Source organism: Vicugna pacos, chromosome 22 (genome assembly GCF_048564905.1).
Source record: "Vicugna pacos chromosome 22, VicPac4, whole genome shotgun sequence".
Taxonomy (NCBI): domain Eukaryota; kingdom Metazoa; phylum Chordata; class Mammalia; order Artiodactyla; family Camelidae; genus Vicugna; species Vicugna pacos.
The window spans coordinates 1,061,481-1,078,902 of NC_133008.1; the positions used below are offsets into that span (position 1 = coordinate 1,061,481).

The 17,422-nt window shown below is 49.0% G+C and overlaps 1 long non-coding RNA gene across 1 annotated transcript; it reads left to right on the forward strand.

Annotated features, from left to right (window-relative positions):
- The first annotated feature begins 9,700 nt into the window (after positions 1-9,700).
- Positions 9,701-13,366, forward strand: LOC140688320 (uncharacterized). The gene is made up of 3 exons (XR_012062960.1): positions 9,701-9,823; positions 11,592-11,701; positions 13,097-13,366. It is a non-coding gene; the product is annotated as an uncharacterized lncRNA (long non-coding RNA).
- The last annotated feature ends 4,056 nt before the right edge of the window (positions 13,367-17,422 follow it).

Below are 17,422 nucleotides of genomic sequence, written 5' to 3' on the forward strand. Positions count from 1 at the left end.
CCTTGAGGCCCAGGGGACACCTGGCTCAGGTGCCACCTGTGTGCCCTGGACACGCAGAGCCCCAGAGCTCTGGCACAGCCTGGGGTGTGGTGGTGTCCGGGCAAGAAAGGCCCTGGGAAGGGGGTCATTCAAGGGCAGAGGCCACTCTGCAGGGATGCTGGAACTGGCAGCAATGCACTGCTTCAGTACTCCCTTGGGTTGGGTCTCCAACCTGTGGGATGGAAGGGCCACTCCTTCCTGCGGTGCAGTCGGGGGAACTAGATCCATCGTCAAGGTCAGCCCTGAAAATGGAGGCTGCGCTACCTCCATTCCTGGAAAGAAAATCAGTCCCCTCCAGTCCAGGTGATTCAGAAAGTCATTCAGCAATGTTCGGGGCCTCCACTTTAGGCTTTGAATTAGAGCTGAGCGGCTTAGGAGGCCAGATCCCTGTCCGTGGCTCCAGGAGCAGGCTTTCTGCTGGGGGACAGGATCCTCACAAACACCTGTGTCTTTGTGGGACACTCCCCTCTGACAAGCTGGGAGGCAGGGTGCAGTTGTGGGAAATCGTGTTTACATGAGCAGAGGGCCACCATGTGGTGGGGGCACAGGAGACTGTGAGAATGAGTCCCACAGCCTTTCTGGAATCAAAAAACTGGCAAATGTGAAAAAGTGCATAATTTGTTTTATTGAACAGGCTGCTTATGTACGTTTGGAGGACCAGGTTCAAGGACTCAGCATCCCTCCAGGACAATAGCCTCAAGAGAAGAACAGACAGAGCAGGAGGAGATCTGGGGTTTCTCCCAGGAATGAGGTGGAACAGGGATTTCTGCAGATTTGCAAGGAGTCTCCGACCACTGAGCATGGGGTTACAGCCCCACGAGCCCCTGTCATGTTTGGCTTGGGCTCTGGTTCTGGCCTGCTCATGTATTCTTCCAGCAGATTTCCAGAAACTCAGAGGGTGGAATTAGAGGGGCTGCGTTTGGAACCTAGTGAGGAGTTGGAGGGTCCTTTATATTGAGTCCCTTCATCCTAATCACCGTAGCTGAAGCCCAACACCCCCCAGGCCCCCATGGTTGTCGTGGAGGGAGAACAAGCCTGGCAGGCGACCTAGGGGTCCCACTACTGTGTCCTTCCCTTGTCTTCGTTCCCTTTCACCCCGGAAGGTGTGATTGTCTCGTGTCATGGTGGCCTCCACAATGTCCCTCCCAGTAATCTCTCTTCTCCATCAGGTGGGGTTCCCAACCCCGCTCAGCCTTCTCTGCATGGATGCTGAAGGACCAGGCCCACCTGAAGTTCTGAGCTCGAGCAGTAAGGTGGAAACAAAGAAACCAATGGAAAAAAGAAGCAAGTGATTGTGGCAAAGCTCCCCACCACAGAGAAGCTGCCCTGAGTGGAAGGGAGAGTGTGGGCATGCCCGTTTGTTTCCTATCTCCCAGTGCTCTTAGCTTTCTTATTGCCTACCTGCATGGTTACAACAAAATGATCTGCAAAACTGAAAATATTTACTCTCTCGCTTTTACAGAAAAGGCTGGCCAGCCTCTGGTCCGGTACCAGGCAAGAGATTGGAGTTCCTTTCCAGTTTGGAAACATCTTGGCAGGCCCAGGTTTGCAAAGGTCTTTAAGAGTAGTTACGGAGTTTTGCTTTTAAACTTTTTTACGGCTGTATATACTTGTGAGATGTGGTTGTGATGTATAATTCTGAGTCGGGATTTTCTCAAACTGTTTCTCACTTCTTATACCAGACATTCCTAAATTCCAAGTGGAACTGCATATTAAGGAAGCCATGGAATTTAGCAAAAGGATACAGATCTCATTTCCTTTTAAGCATCGATGTACCTCCAACATGGCAGTATTTGTTATGTGTTATTGATAGGGGAACTAAGTAGTAAACAGATTAATAGAAAATAGGGGATTTTAGGTACACAGGTTCATCTTTTCAACATTGTTTGTAATATTTGCAGTTTAAGATGACCATTCCTGAGAAACAGGCAGCCTCTTAGAATGAAATAGCATTTCCTCTGAACCATAATTAATTTTTATTTTGTAGACAGCAGGAAGGGTAATAACACGTCACACATTTGGGGACGTCAAAGAGAAAATGTAACTTTCTGGGAGCGCACTCCCCCGCCTCCCCCTGCCCTTTTTACTGTCCCATTCTCCCTGGAAGGCTCTTTCTTATCTTCTGCTCATGGCTCCAGTAACTCTTTCTTCCTCCTTGTTCCTCAGCTGGTAAGGTTAGTTTTCTACTTTGAACAAGCATACAAGCCAACAGAAGAGAAATTTCACAAGCAACTCCCAGCACATCCGCTCGCCTTCTGATGTCTGTGACCTCACTCTCGGTGCCCCACCGCTTATTAAAAGTGGCATCGAAAGCCAGTTCCTCCAAAAGTCCCCGAGGCCCCATCCCTCCCATCTTCTCTGGGTTGTCACTCCCAAAACCATCCTCTCTTTCACTGCCTCATCTATTTTGTTCTCCTGCTAGTTGGCACCATCAGTATATAAACGTCCATCCTCTTAAACCAACAGCACTCCTTGACCCTAATTCACCCCCACCAATTGCCACCCTGTGTCTTTGCAGCAAATCTTTAAGGAGTTGTTTAAACTCACTGTCTGCATCTTCTCTTGAGCCATCCCCTTTTACACCCATTCTGGCTTTTCGCCTGATCCCTCGCTCTATGGAAACTGCCCTGTCAAGGCCATCAGTGACCCCATGTTGCTAAATATAGTGGTCAATTTTGACTCCTCATCATGCTTGGCCCCTCGGCAGCATTTGACCCAGCTCTTCCATCCCTCCTACCCCGTGTTCCTGCTTCACTCAACCTCCAGCCCATCTCTCTGTCTGTTTCTGCTTTTGGCCTGCTGGCTGGTCCTTTGCCAATGTCTCCTGTTTTTTCCAAACATATACTGTGGGTGTTCCCCAGGGTGGGTTCCTGGGCCTCTCCTCTCTCTCTCTGCTATTCCTTTGGTGGAAGCAACCCAGCCTTGGAAATTGGCATGCCATCAATTTCTCGATTTCTCCAAAATTCCCTGATTTCCCCTTTCCATCTGAGCCTTTATCCCTGAGACTCACATCACATTCTTTTCCTTTCATTCATCTTGCTTTCACATTCATACATATGTTCTACTATGAAATTACTTTTCCAAATTTTGAATCAGTACATATATATCATGTAAAATGCTCAAATATGTATTATTTCCACTAAGATGCTAATTCTACCTTAGAACATTTCTGCACTTCTGTATTTATGTGAATAAAGCGAATAGTATTTCTACAAGCCTCATAGTTAAACACTGTTAGTTTGGGGCTATTATGTAACATGAAATAATGGTACATCAACATAGTCGTTTTTCATTTATTTTTATGTAACACCGAGATGAGGTTTTTGCCCTGAAGACTGGTTTTATTGAAATTTTACCTACGTTACGGACAGTCAGTTTATGTGAAAGCTCTCATTTCTCCCCTTTTTGATATATGCTCCATTTGGCTATATATAACATATAACTTGGCATGAAACAAAATTCCCAAATCATTCACATAATACAATTAATATGTTTAATTATATTTTTTAAATGTTAAAAAGAAAAAGAAAACAGATTCCTCTACCTATTAGGCACTTCTGTGGCAATATGTAACACACCCCTTAACCATGACATTGAAGAACTGAGCTGATACCAGCCCCTTTCCACCTGCTCAGCCCCACCTTTTCCCATCCCCTTTCCCATCCGGAGAGGACATCCCTCCCATTGTCCAGGCCCAGATGTTGGAACCATGTCCTTTCTCTCTCTTTCTTTTACACTCACAGACAGCAAATCCAGCTTGTTAGAAAATTCTGGATATTCTGTCTTAATTAAATACCTGCTCTCTGCTCCCCGCCCTCCTAAGAGCCACCTTCAGCCTTTCCTGGATACCAATAGCCTTCTGTTTCCATCTTTGCTTTCCTACAATCTCTCATCCACACAGAGTCAGAGGGAGCCTGTAAAAACATACATTGGGGGTGGTGGGTGTTGCTCAGTGGTAGGGCGCATGCTTAGCATGCTTGAGATCCTGGGTTCAATCACCAGCACATTCATTAAAATAAATAAATTACTTCCCCCCAAAAAACACAAACACAAAAGCATAAGTTGGACTACATCACCCCTCCCCTCAAAACTCACTAAACGGGTCACCATGTCATTAGGAGCCAAAGTCATCACAAAGGCCTCAGGACCCGGCGTGCTCTGCCTCTCTGCCCACACTCTCCCCCTCACTCTGGGGGCCTCTGGCTCCGGCTCTTCCTTCTTCCTCCGGATCTATTCTGCTTCAAGTTCATTACTCCGTGAGATCTGCCAGGATTGCCTTATTCTCTCCTGCCTGCCTCCCACCCCACCGCCATCACCCGAGTTTGCTCATATCACTCTTTTTTAAAAATTTATCCAAACTCTTGCTACCCCAACATGCTGCCTGTTTCCTCTGCTAAAATTCTGAGCCCCCATGATGGGGAGTCATGTCTATTTTGTTGACTGATAAAGCCCGAGAGCCTTGGGAACGGTCTAGTTAGGAGATTCCCGTATGTAGTAGGAGCTTATACACATTTGCTGAATGAATGTAGATGCCCTGGTCCAATCCGATGGAGCACTTCTGTGACGTGCTCAAAGAATAACTCTCCTTTCCACCTGAGAGGGGGTGACAACTTCCCTGGTGATTAAAGGCAAGAATTTTTTGCTTTATGCTGTTAACCTTAGGCGGGGAGACTGGGGGATCTTCATATATATTTTTAAATTTGGTTCACTCTGCAGTTGGTCTTTGGTCTCTGTATAATTTTGAGAAACTCTTTATGAGTGATCATTCTTTGATCAGATTGAACAGGTTCCAGGGGGAAGGACCAAGCCTGTCCCATCAGCCATTCTATGTGTCTTGTCCTGGGACCCAGTGGATGCTCAGCATGTAAGTGAACCGACAGGAGTGAGTGAAGAGATGGGAGCATCTCATTATTGTGGCGGATCTCTGTCCAATGCCTTGAGATTTGGGGAAGGGTTTACGAGTGCAGAAGGGAGAGGTCAGGTCCTCTGTGCTTTTCCTGAGTGCCCTGGCCTTACCCATTCCCCCAGCCCCCTCTGGGCAGCCAAGCCAAGGAGCTGGGCCACCAGGGGTTGTGCTGATCAATAATCCACCTTCACCCCAATTCCGGGGGTAGGTACACATGGTTGTAGACACTGGAGTCAGGTCCTTGGAGGAATTCCTCACTGAACTATGTTTTGGACCTTTTATTTTTCTCTAGAACCTCCAGCTGAAGAAGATTGTTTTAGACACATGAAAGTTGAGGACACCTTCTGTCCCCTCGCAACCCAGGTGGGGCTGGGAGTCTGCTGTTTCTATAGCCGGTGGGCTCGTGTTGATTTGGGCATCCCTGTGCCTGAATTCCTGCAGTACACTCGGTGGTAAGGTTGGGGGTGCCTGGCAGGGAGGGAAGCGGGTTGGGAGACTGTACAGCTGGGCTGATGTTAACCTGGGGTGAGCGGGAGCTTGCTGATGCATGGCAACTCGGGGCAGGGAACTCTCCACACTCAAGAGGGGTTCCCACTCCCGCAGGGTCCCTTTGATCAGGGTGCTGGGCTGTCAGGGGACTACAGGGGTCCCAGTGAGGATTAGGGTGCCTTCAGGCAATGGGAAGTGTGGGGTCCAGTGGCAATTGAATTAACTGTGCACCCAAACCCAGCCCCCACCTCTTTCAGCCTGTTTCCTAATCTGCAAAACTGGAATGTTATTAAACATCTCACGGGGTCATTGATGGGCTGGGGCAGACTAGACAGTCAGGAGCTGGAATTCCTCTGTCCCCTGATTGTTTGCCTTCTTTCTGACTATTTGCTCTCACAAGCTCAGTCTCTCTGTCTCTCGCTCTTTCACTTCTAAGTGTCTCTCATGCTCTGGTTTCATTTGATTTCCAACCACCGCCCCTCCCCTCCGCCAAACTCCAGATGAGTGAACTTGATTTCTATGTGTCAGTTCCAAATTCCCAGGAAAGATGCTCTGTCACCCTCTGGATCTGCTGTCCAACCCATGAGTTGTGGCCAGAGGAGCGAGTCCTTCTGGGACCAGCAGAGGGTCTCTGCCGAGCCCCCAGCCACCACTGTGGGAGCACATAGCTCTCCGTGGAGGAAGTACTGGCTGTGACCTTGTGTCACTAAGTGTGAATTTATGTCTTCTCTTGAACCACCTTCATCCTCCTAAACAAAGATGAAAATTAAACACTCCCGGGATTTGTGTCATGGAACACTCAGGTTGGGGGCTAATGGGGCTGGAATTTCTGCTGTATTTAAGGGGCTACACTGAATCCCCAACGAGAGACTACAAAGGGAACAGCACCGGCCCCACCCGGCACTTAGGGCGCTGAGTCTGCGTGACGGTGAGCCAGGCTTCTGACCACAGCTCAGGGGTCTGGTCTGACCAATTAGCCTTTGAAACCAACCAGCTTTGGATTCCTCAATCCCACCCTGAGGTTTTACCTGAACCATCAGCTTCTGTATCTCTGAAGACAGATGCTGAGGACCCTTCACGTAAGCCGTTCGCACAGCCCTGTTCAGGCCTTTGTGCTGCACGGTCTGCCCGGCGAGCTGACCGAGGTTGGTATTTTACTGATGTTAGAAGTAGTCTGGTTTCCCGATGTACTGTTTCACTGAACAAGCAACAGAAGCCACTTCTCGCTGATAAAAGCAGAAAAGGGACATAATGAAAAGATACTGGGAGGGTGTGTGGAGTGGCCAGGACCGGAGCCAACCCAGGAGCTGTAGGAGGTGTTAGGGAGCCCCAGGCACCAGGCTGGGAGGGGTGCTACCGGGCCCCCTGCCACCCCAGAAGGGACCCCCCTCCACCCGACCCTCCACCTCACTCACTGCAGGTTCATGTCCCGGCAGGGCCAGGTCACACTGAAGCCACCAGCACACACCTCAGTTGGGGAGCTGGCCCCGTCTGAGCTGCGGGCGTGCCTGGTGTGGGGAGAGGCCCAGTTAGAGGAAGGCAGTTCCCCTACTGTTCCGAGTTAAGGTGCAAGTCAGTGCCCATCACTCAGGAGAGCCGGGCTGGACGGACCTCATTGTGGTGACTAGGCTGTCTGAGTTCACTTATTACTTTCTACGTTTGAAGGCCCTGGAGGGAGAAAAAGTGAAGGTTCTAGTACTTATTTTGTGTTTCCCACGTACCAGGTGTGGTAAGCAAGCCACTTCAGACAAGGCCCGGAGCAACCACGTAAATAGGCCACGGAGCAAGTCGTGCAGTCAGGCCTCTGTGGTCCCGAAACCCGTGTCCCCATCGGCTCCATAGTTACCAGTGGAAACTAGGGGGATTTATGGGACTGTGTGCTCCTGTGGGGGCTGGGATATGTGTGTTTAAGTCCACATCTTCAGAAACTCGGCTAGAACCACAGCCACTGATTGCACGGTGGCAGAGGAAGGGAGGATTCCAGCCTCTGGTCCAGCTCGTGTGGAGCTCAGAAGTTCTTCCTCCTGTCCTGAAAATAACACCAGAACTGAGGGAGCTGCAAACCCACTGCTCTTCTTAGATCCCAGAAGACTGAGAGGGAAAGTTGCTCCCAACTCAGAGAGGTTGCAAAGGGAACAGCGGGCAGGCTTGGAGAGTCACAGCTCCCAAGGCAGAACCTGCTTTTGTAAGAACCCTGGGGGCAGGCAGATTTAACAGGTCCCTGAGGCCAGCATGAGGCTCAGTGTGGGGAAATCAGAGTGTGACAAGTCCAGGGGGCCAGTCAGAGGGGCCCCATGCTCTTTTTCATGTATTTTACATCCAGGACCATGTCCTGTTCTCAGAATGAAGGTCAGAGGATAACTCCTCATGCTTCCTGCCTGGAGAGGAGAAAATAACTGTATTGAAATACACCCAGAACATTCTGTTTCATTGGGGGAAGTTGTTTTTTGTTTGTTTTTTTAATGAGAAATTATTTTACCAGAGCCTAACCAACCTGGGAGAAGGGAAATCCCTTCTGTGTCACCCAAATTGGGGTGGGGGGAAAGAGACACACTTGTGGAGGTCACAGCTCAGGGCACAGGCTCAATGAGAACTAATCACAGGACTGCAGATGCCCTGCTCTGTCCCGCTCCCCCAACACGTTACCTCCATGTCAGTAGGGCCCGTGTGTAATAACAGGAATAATACTAACAGAAGTAAATGTCTCAGGAGTGTCTAGGGAAAACCCAAAGACAGCGGGGAGATGAAAACAAGGACACACAGGCTGTTTTAGCCTCTCACACCAATAGCTGTAGCAAACTACACACAGCCCAGCCCCAGTAGATAAACAGACAACCTCACAGAAGAAATTATTTATTTTGGTTCTCTTACCCAGTGCATTCCATGGTGCATCCTCGCCTAGAATTGAGTGGAAGCAAGTCCATCTCAGAAGGGACATAACTGAAGAGGGATGGCTTCCCAGACTCTGAGGGGCAGAGAGAGCACCAGCCTGGGTTAGAGAAAGGTGAGGGGTGGGGTAGGGTGTGGGCTGCCTTCTTCCCCATATAAGGAACCTTCCTGAGGCCAGCACAGTAGGAGGGAGGGCCATGGGGTGGAAGCAGCCAGACTTCATCCTGAGAACTGTTGGGATGCCTCAAAGGGACCATTCAGGTGCCCAAACTGGGCCCTGATTGAGGGAGCCAGTCGGTCTGACTCAGAGCCCAGGACTGAGGTGGGCTCACAGCAGGCCGGTATTACTTGGCCGGATCCATTTCACTTCTCAGAAGCCCTGTGTAAAACATGAAGCGTGGACGGCCTGGTGAGCACAGCTCTGCCCTCAAGACCGGTTTCAACTCCTCTCTTCCCAGAGAACAGCATCTCTGAACCCGTCCTGGGTGACCTCACAGAGATCACCCTAGTGGCCCAGGCTAGTGACCGGGAACATGTACCTTCCTGCAGGCAACCCCTGACGTCCATTGATGCATCATATACTGGCAAAGAGTGAGTCACTGTGCATTGGTCTAACAGCAGAGGCTCTGCCAAAGGCCCAAGAGGTGGTGTGTGGGACATGCAGGGGTGCAGGAGTGTAAGCAGCGCAAAAGTGTAACTGGTGACAGGGGTGCAGGGGCTGTGGAGGGCGCAGGCATTTCAGGGGATGTGGGGGTGGAGGGATGCAGAATTGCAGAGAGTAGCAGGGGTGCAGAGGTGCAGGGAGTGTAGGGATGCAGGGAGGTGCTCAGGGACCTGGCCAGGATAAGAAGGCAAGTGCACATCCTTGCAGTCAGCCTGACCCCGGTAGGCTATTGCAATGCTTTTGGGCGGCGGCGGCGGCGGTGGCGGTTGGGAGGCTGCCCGGGCAAGCCGATCGATTTCTTCTCTTCCCTGCAGCCTGGCCTGGGGTGGGGCTTGGCCGCCGGAGATTCGCCAGATGTTGCACTCCAGGTAAGCTTGCTCCTGGGAGGTGGGGCGGTTAGGTCAGAGGGCGGTGGCAGCGGCAGAGGGGCGGAGCGTGTCTACCCCTGGTGAACGGGTGGAATAGCTGCCTTGTCCCGGCTGCTGGGCCTGGGAGCGGCCTCTTCTTCCCCAGGTCGCCGGACACTCCTGTCCCACTCAGCTTGCTGAGTGCGGAGTGGGGGCGGGGCCGTTAAGGTGCGGGACCCACGGTGGGAGGGAGGCTGCCGCGGGGGAGCCGATCAATTCGCTCCGCTCTCCCCAGAGGCGGAGCCAGGGGCGGCTTCTGCTGCCCTAGAGGCGGGACGCGGGTCTCCAGATGAACTTGCTCCTGGGAGGCGGCGGAGGCGGCAGGGGCAGGGGATGTGTTCCAGGGAGTTGCTCCATTTCTTCTCTCCCCCACGGCCTGGCTTGGGGGCGACGTCTGCCGCCGGAGATTTGCCTGAGGTCCGACTCCAGGTGAGCTTGCTCCTGGGAGATGGGTGCGGTGCGGTCAGGGGGCTGGTAAGGTGGTGGCTGCAGGCATAGGGAGGCTGCCCCGGAGGAGATTGTGGATTAGCTCCATGTCTGCACCGCGTGGCCTGAAGGCGGCCTCTGCTGCTCCAGGTCCCGGGACACCCCTGTCCCACTTTGCCTGCTGGGGGCGGGAGGCAGGGTAGTCAGGGTGCAGGGGTGGCGGTGGTCGGGGGCCTGCAGCGGGGGAGCGGACCATTTGCTCCCATCTTCCCCGCGTCTTGTCCTGGGGGCGGTCGCTGTTGCCCTGTGTTATGAGACGCGTGTATCCTAGTCGGCCTGACCCCGGGAGTTGGACTTGGTACTTTGGGGGTGGTGGCAGCAGCGGCAGGTTTTCCCATGGAACTTGTCCATTTGCTCCCACTTCCCCCCATGGTTTGCCCTGGGGGCGGTCCCTGTTGTCCCAAGTTCGTCGGACGTCCATCTCCAGGTCAGCCTGCTCCCTAGAGGAGGCCACTGTGAGGTCATGGGCAAGAGTGGTGGCTGCTGCGGGGGTAGGGGCTGCCTTGGGGAGCTGGTGGATTGGCTCCCGTCTCCCCGATGGCCTGGTGTGGGAGTGGCCTCTCCTGCCCCAGGTCACCAGACGCACCTGTCCCACTCAGCCTGCTGGGGGAGGGGCGCCCTGGGCGGTGCCTTTAAGGTGCGGGGGTGGCGATGGCGGGGGTAGAAGACCTGCAGCGCGGAGCCTGTCAATTTGCTCTCCTCTTCCCCGTGACCAATCCTGGGGGCGTCCTCTGCTGCCCAAGAAGCCGGATGCCCGTCTCCAGGTCAGCTTGCTCCTGGGAGACGGGCCCGATGTGGTCGAGGGGCAGAGGCAGTTGCGACGGCCGGCTGCCCCGCCTAATGGGGCCACTTCTTCTCCTCTCCCCTGACCTGGCCTGGGGACGTCCTCTCTGGCGCAAGATTCGCCTGACACCCCACACCTGGTCTGATTGCTCCTGGAAGGTGGGCGCGGTGAGATCAGGAGGTGGAGAGGACAGGGGCTGCCCCTGGAGAGCTGGAGGATAAGCTCCAATCTCTCTGCAGGCCTGACGTGGGGGCGGCCTCTGCTGCCCCTCGTTCCCAGGTCACACTTCTTCGGGTCATATTTCCCCGGGGTTGCGGTAGGGTGCGGGGGCGTCGGGGTGTTGGCGGGGGTATGGAGCCTGCCGCTCGGGAGCTGGGGGTTTAGCTCCCATCTTTTCCGCAGATTGGCCTGAGGGCAGCCTCTGTTGCTCCAGGTCGCAAAGCAATTTCTCTGACAGCTTAGCCACCGGAGGTGGGCAGGATGGGCTGAGAGGGCTGAGGCAGCCGCCAAGGCAGCGACGGAGGGGGCTGTCCCTGGCCAGCTGGTCAATTTGTTCCCATCTCAACCTTTGCTGCCGCAGTTTCGCAGAACGCCCTTCTCCAGTTTATTCTTCTCCAGGGAGGTGGGCGCAGTGCATGCAGCCCGAGGTCTGGGCTCTCCCTTGGGAGGGGCAGAACTCTCTTGTTCTCCTTTGTCTTTATTCTTCAGCGAAGTGGTTACTGGACGCAATTCTTAATTCTGAGAAAGTGTAGCCTGTGTTATGGAAGAGCTGCTGGACAGTGAGGTTTCTGGGTGGATTTTCACATCAGCTGATGCCCCAGGCAGGCAGGAAAGCTATTACTCAGAGCTTCTTAGTCTGGGGTTGGGGATGGCCCCGCCATCCTCACCATGCTTTTTAAAAATGTGTTACTCCCCTCTTTTTCCTAGGTGACATTTTAGGTTATTGGGTCTCAGATTGCTGACACACTCATCCCTGTTCTCAGACATCTTTTAAACTTGGGTGAAGTGATAAGTAGGGGAAGATGATTTACTGAAAGGTAAGAATACTTAAATTCGCATTAAAGCTACATTCTGTCAATCTTTCTAAAATGATTTTCCTCTGATTCTAAATCCACGACCTAGTGAATGTTGTACTCCTGTGTAAATTATTGATCTTCACATCACATTTGTTGAGTGGTCAACGAGATTTGTTAATTAGATTATTCCTGAAAGGAAAAGTTCAGGCTTTTCAGAATTCCTTGTCTGATGTCACCCAGGCAGTCACAGTAGAAGACAGAGCTGATATAAAAATCCCTCAGCTGCCTGAACTGCAAAGCTTCTGGGATTACTGATCCCTGAAATGCAGGTGACTCTTGATGATAATCTGGGGGATGGTTTAAATGATCAGATTCTTCCAGTCCTATAAATGGGTTCCGTGGCCCCAGCCCCGGGAGAACTGGACATAAGGGCCATATCGTGTGTGGTGGGATGGGAAGGCAAGGTGTAAGAGCTGGAATCACTGAGATTCCACACTCGCTAAACACAGACTCCAGAGCCTAATTGTTGTCAGGTTCTGTTCTGGATTTGAGAGTGTGTTCATACATGATTCTTGCCCTTCTGGAGTCACTGCCTGGGTGGAAGTAACCTTTACATAGATCTGTGGAGGATGACATTTAAGTAGATGGGCTGTTATGGTTCTCAATGTGCCCAGGCTTGCTCTTCCAGGCACTCGTGGGACTAACGCGAGTCATGTTATTCACTCATTCACTGATTTATTACCCTTGAATTGATCACTCGTCCCACAGTAAGTGAAACAAGGTAACAGGAAGCTGAGTTTTGTCCCCTCTCCTATCACTGATTGTTTTTCAGTCGGGCGCCCTGCGTATGCATTGTGAAACGGTGGTATTTCGTGCCCAATGGGGCAGCACTGTCAGTTCTGAGAATCAGGGGAGACACATGGGTAGGACAGCACCCTGACACACATGGCACCCCCCATCCCGTGAGACAGAATTGTCGATGCTCAGGTGACCCGATGTAGACTGCGGTGCTAAACCTGAGCATGTTTAGTTATCCTGGTGGCTATGAAAATACAGACTACCAGTCGCTACCTCTGGAGACTCTGAGGGTGTGCACCCCAGAATTCTGCATTTTAAGAAGCACTTTAACGAATCCTGATGAAGAGATCTGAGTGTCCCACGGAGAAACACTGGTGTGCGAGGCACCAATATTGAGGATTCTCAGGGAACGATGTCTTTTTAGGATGGTCCATGGGCCCTCACTTTAGACTTTTGCCTTGGGTTTAATTGTATGTGTTCAGAAGTGATGTCTTTCGATTCCAGTGCATGTCAGCATGCTCTGTGCAGGGATTTACTCTCAGTAGATGGCAAAAACTATGATTCTTCAGGTCACCGAGCTACACTGTGAACGATATTTTATTTTGGTTTTCTTTGTAGCAAGGCAGAGTCTCCCGAGAAGAGATTTAGACTCAACAGCTTTGTGTCAGACTTTGGAAGACCGCTGCTGCCCAAGGTGTTCTCTGGCAGTGCAATGACGAATCTAGGTCCCTCTTTCACTGCTACATCAATGAAGTGGACCACTTGGACAAGGCCAAAGCTGGTATCCCTACCATAGCCCTTTACAGTGTTATTCGGCTCCAGGAAGCCATCAGATGCAGCAGGTGGCCAGAGGAGGAGCCGAACAGACTCATGAAATGTGACATCCCCAACTTTATCAACACGGACCAGAACTCTGCCTTTGTGGAAGATGATTTCCTGATTTTGTAACTACCGATTGTTCTAGAAAATAAGCCAGTTGCCCAGAACTCCCACAAAGACTTGAATTGAGAAACGTGCTTTCTCAGGTATCTTTCTGAAGATGTGAAGTCTGTCTTTGTATGGAAGGAAGTCCCCTTTCACAAAACTGAATGTGTTTGTGTCTGAGAGAGGGAAATGGAGACAGAAAGACGAAGAAGCAGAAGAGAGCCCCCTCAGAAGAGATCTAGTTAAGGTGAGTTTTTGTGCCTTTAAAAAACATTTGGGGTTTTAGGGGGAACAAAGTATTTACACTGTCTTATTCTCCTCATTGGAAACCTTGGCCCCGTCGTCAGAGTCAGCGGCCTTGAACGGGGGTTGCACGCTGCGTTTCATCTGGCACTGCCACTTCCACGCTCTGCCTTTAGCACGTTGCTTTGCCTGTCAGGGTTGCCACCCTTTTAACTGTAAGGTGAGGAGTCTGGAGTAGATGATCCACCCCAGCTCTGCTGTTTTGCAAATTTCTGATTTCGTATTCGGGTGAGTCTGGGATACACCCAGAGCAGTATAAACCAGGCCCTACCTCCTGCCTATTGCTGGGGCATCCCTCAGGTCTGTGCCCTCTACTCAACCCTTTACTGAGCCCAGCTTTTGTCAGGAGCCCAAGTGCCTACCGGGATGGCAGGGGACTTGTCTTTCGTGGTCACGGTGGCCAAGAATTCTATTGGTGTGCTGAAACAACTCTTCTGAGATCCTCCACCCACCCCTGCTCAAACCTAATGACAGCACTACGGTTCCTTTCCTAGGAGGAGAATCAATCCATGGTGCATTTTATGACAATCCTGTCCCCAGGGATGCACGGAAGTTTATCAGCTGAGTGAGGGGAGGTGCCTCTGTGTCCCTGTATCTCTGTCTGCTCACAGTTCGCTGCCACCGGCTACTGAACAAGAAAAGTGCTATTCACCATGTTGTGTGTTTTCCAAATGTGTAGGTGATGGTCTTGTGGCTCGTGCGTGGGCTTTGATTTGGGATGGTGAAGGGCTTATAAATACCTCATCAACATGTATTCGAGGTGGCCTGGTGCCACACAGATTTGATTCATGAAGGCATCAAGCCTGCACACTGGTTTGGAAACAACTTGGTTTTGATCATTCACACTGCATGCATGACTCGCTGCTAATCTCTGGGTGGTTTTTTCATTTCAGATTTATTCACCCCATGTCTTGCTTAAGCTGAAAAATACATTTATTTCACCAGAATATTCTCTGATTCTTTGTTTACACACATCCAGTTTTTTTAATTCCTTTAAAAATGATTCTGTGTTTATAATGCCTCCTAATTTCTATCATCTCTATGTTGCCAGTGGCCTGAGACATGCACCAGATTTGATGCCGGAACAGTTCCACCAAAAGAAATCCCTTTGCCGTAATATCTTTTGAGGAAAATATTATTCTTTAAGGCTCTAACAGTAAATCGTAGAAGAAAGCATGGAACATTTCTTGTAGTTAATACATGTTCATGCGAAAAGAAATGATATTTTCATTAAACAATGTTGATTTTAATAACTTTTACAAATGTGAACATTATTATTCATAATTTAAGTAACCAGATAAAACCACAGTTATTTATTATGAAGATTGAAAACTATTTACACGGTCTCTTAATTAGAAGTAGCTTTATTAGAAGACTGAAGGGTATTTAAAAGATGGAAAAATACCCATGATGACACCATCATTTTTATTAACTAAATATCAAGAACTGTGCAGGGATAAGATTTAACCCTCTGCAAACTGCCAAGTTAGCATGAGGTAGTTTGTGGATGCTGAGCAGTGTTTGTATAGACCATCATTTCTTTCTGCATTTACTTCTTGATGGATGCATGGGTTATTTACAACTTGTGCTATTATAAATAAAATAGCAGTGAATATTTGGTTACAAGTCTTTGTATGGACATATGCTTTTCCTTTCTAAAGCACCAGATGAGGAATATCTGGATTATATGGTACACAGGTGTTTACCTTTTTAAAAGAATCTGTTAAAGACTTTTCCAAAATGGTTGTACTATTGTAAATTCCTCGTGGTGTGTATCAGTTCTGGTTGCTCTACTTCCTTGCCAGCACCTTGTAAGGTCAGTCTTTCTAACTGTATTCATTCTAGTATGTATGTGAACTAGTATCTCACTGTGGTTTTTAAAAGTATTTCTCTAATGACTAATGACAACTTTAATCAGCATCTTTTCATATGCTTATTATCCATCTGGATATCTTTACTGAAGTGTGTTTTCTGGCCTCATTCATTCAGGTGTTTGAATTATTATTGAATTTTGAGACCTCTTTATTCTGGATCAGATACAAAGAGAGACCTTTATCAGATATATGATCTGCAAATAGCTTCTGTCTATGGCTTGTCTTTTCATTTGCTTAGCAGTGTTTAGAAGAGCATTGAAGAGTCTTCATGTTCATAAAGTTCACTCTATCAGTTTCTTTTTAAAATAGATGATACTTTTGGTGTCATAGCAAAGAAAAATTTGCCAAACCCAAGGCCATAAACCTTAAGCCTATGCTTGTTCTCCTAGCTGTTTTATAGTTTTAGATTTCCTATTAAGATCTATGATCCATTTTGAGGTAAATTTTGTATATTTTGTGAGGTGTGGATCAAAGTTCATTTTTTTTTTTTTGCGTATCACGATCTAATTGTTCCAGCACTACATGCTGAAAAGATCCTTTCTCCACAGCATCCTTTTTGAGAATCAATTGTCTGTATAAGTCTTGGTTTAGTTCTGAACATTCTATTGTGTTCCATTATTCTATTTTCCTGTTTTACACCAACACCATAATTTCTGATTACTGTAGCTTTATAAAAAAAGTTTGAAAATCAGATAGTGCAAGTCTTCCAACTTTGTTTTTCTTGTTCAAAGTTGTTTTGGATTTTTGGGATCCTTTGAATTTTTATATGAATTATAGAATAAGTTTTTAAATTCCTTACATCCTGTTCTGCCAAAATTCCACCCATGTCTTTGGCCGTCTCCAAAGCCACATTTTCTGAAGAAGTCTCTCTAGATCCCAGGTGAAAGGAATTTCTCTTTCGTCTGTGCTCAAATCACATTTGATATTATTTGATTCCATTTAATCATATTTGCCTGTATGTACTTGTGTGATCTTTCCAGCCATTTAGTAAATCTCAAAAGATTAGGAATCTTGACTTGGTTCCCTCTGTGTGCTGAGAAACTAGTTCTATGCTTTGCAGGAGTGAGCCCTGCAGTAAGAGGTATCTGCAGCACACATCTAGCTCATTGCTTGAATATTGTCAAGGAATTCTGCAGATTTAGAATTGTTTATTGATTGTTGTCTCCAAGACGGCTCAGTCTTTTTTATTTCTATTGCTACTGCTGCAGTTTCAAAGAAGAATGGGCTAGTTATTTTCCAAATATCAAATCATACTCTAATTGTGTTGTCACGCAAATTATGTGCTGCTGTGTCTTAACAACCTGCTTAGTGTTCACAGGCTCCTTCACTCATGGAAAATTTGGGAGAATGTCATATCCTTAGAGATAGCAATGCTGTCTTTGGCGACCTGAGCAGCAGTATCTGAATTCACTCCTGCTGTTTTTCCAGTGTCCCCTCTAGACCTCCTCCAGCCCTCCATGGGGGGCCCTGCAGTTCTGCCCTAGAAAAGCCTGTTGCTTCTCAGGAAGACTTCCCTATGAAACATAACCATGTCCTTCTTGTAGGGACATTCAGTCCAGAGACCTGAAAGCAGGGGAAAATATTTAGCCTGCTTTTGGTAGAACCTAAATTCTTCCATACTTGTTAGAAGCAATTTCAATGAGGAAACTGTTTTGGCATCTAACAAATCAGCATAAATGACTGATGAGGAAGATCAGCTTCCCCATCCCACTCAGTCGTCATGTTGATGTGACACACACATTGGCAAACATTTTCTCCTGTGAGCAACATAAAGTTCAAGACGTTATGAATGGCTTTTTGTTTTTATTTCTTAGTCTTTCCACATTCACTGTGTCTCGTGAGA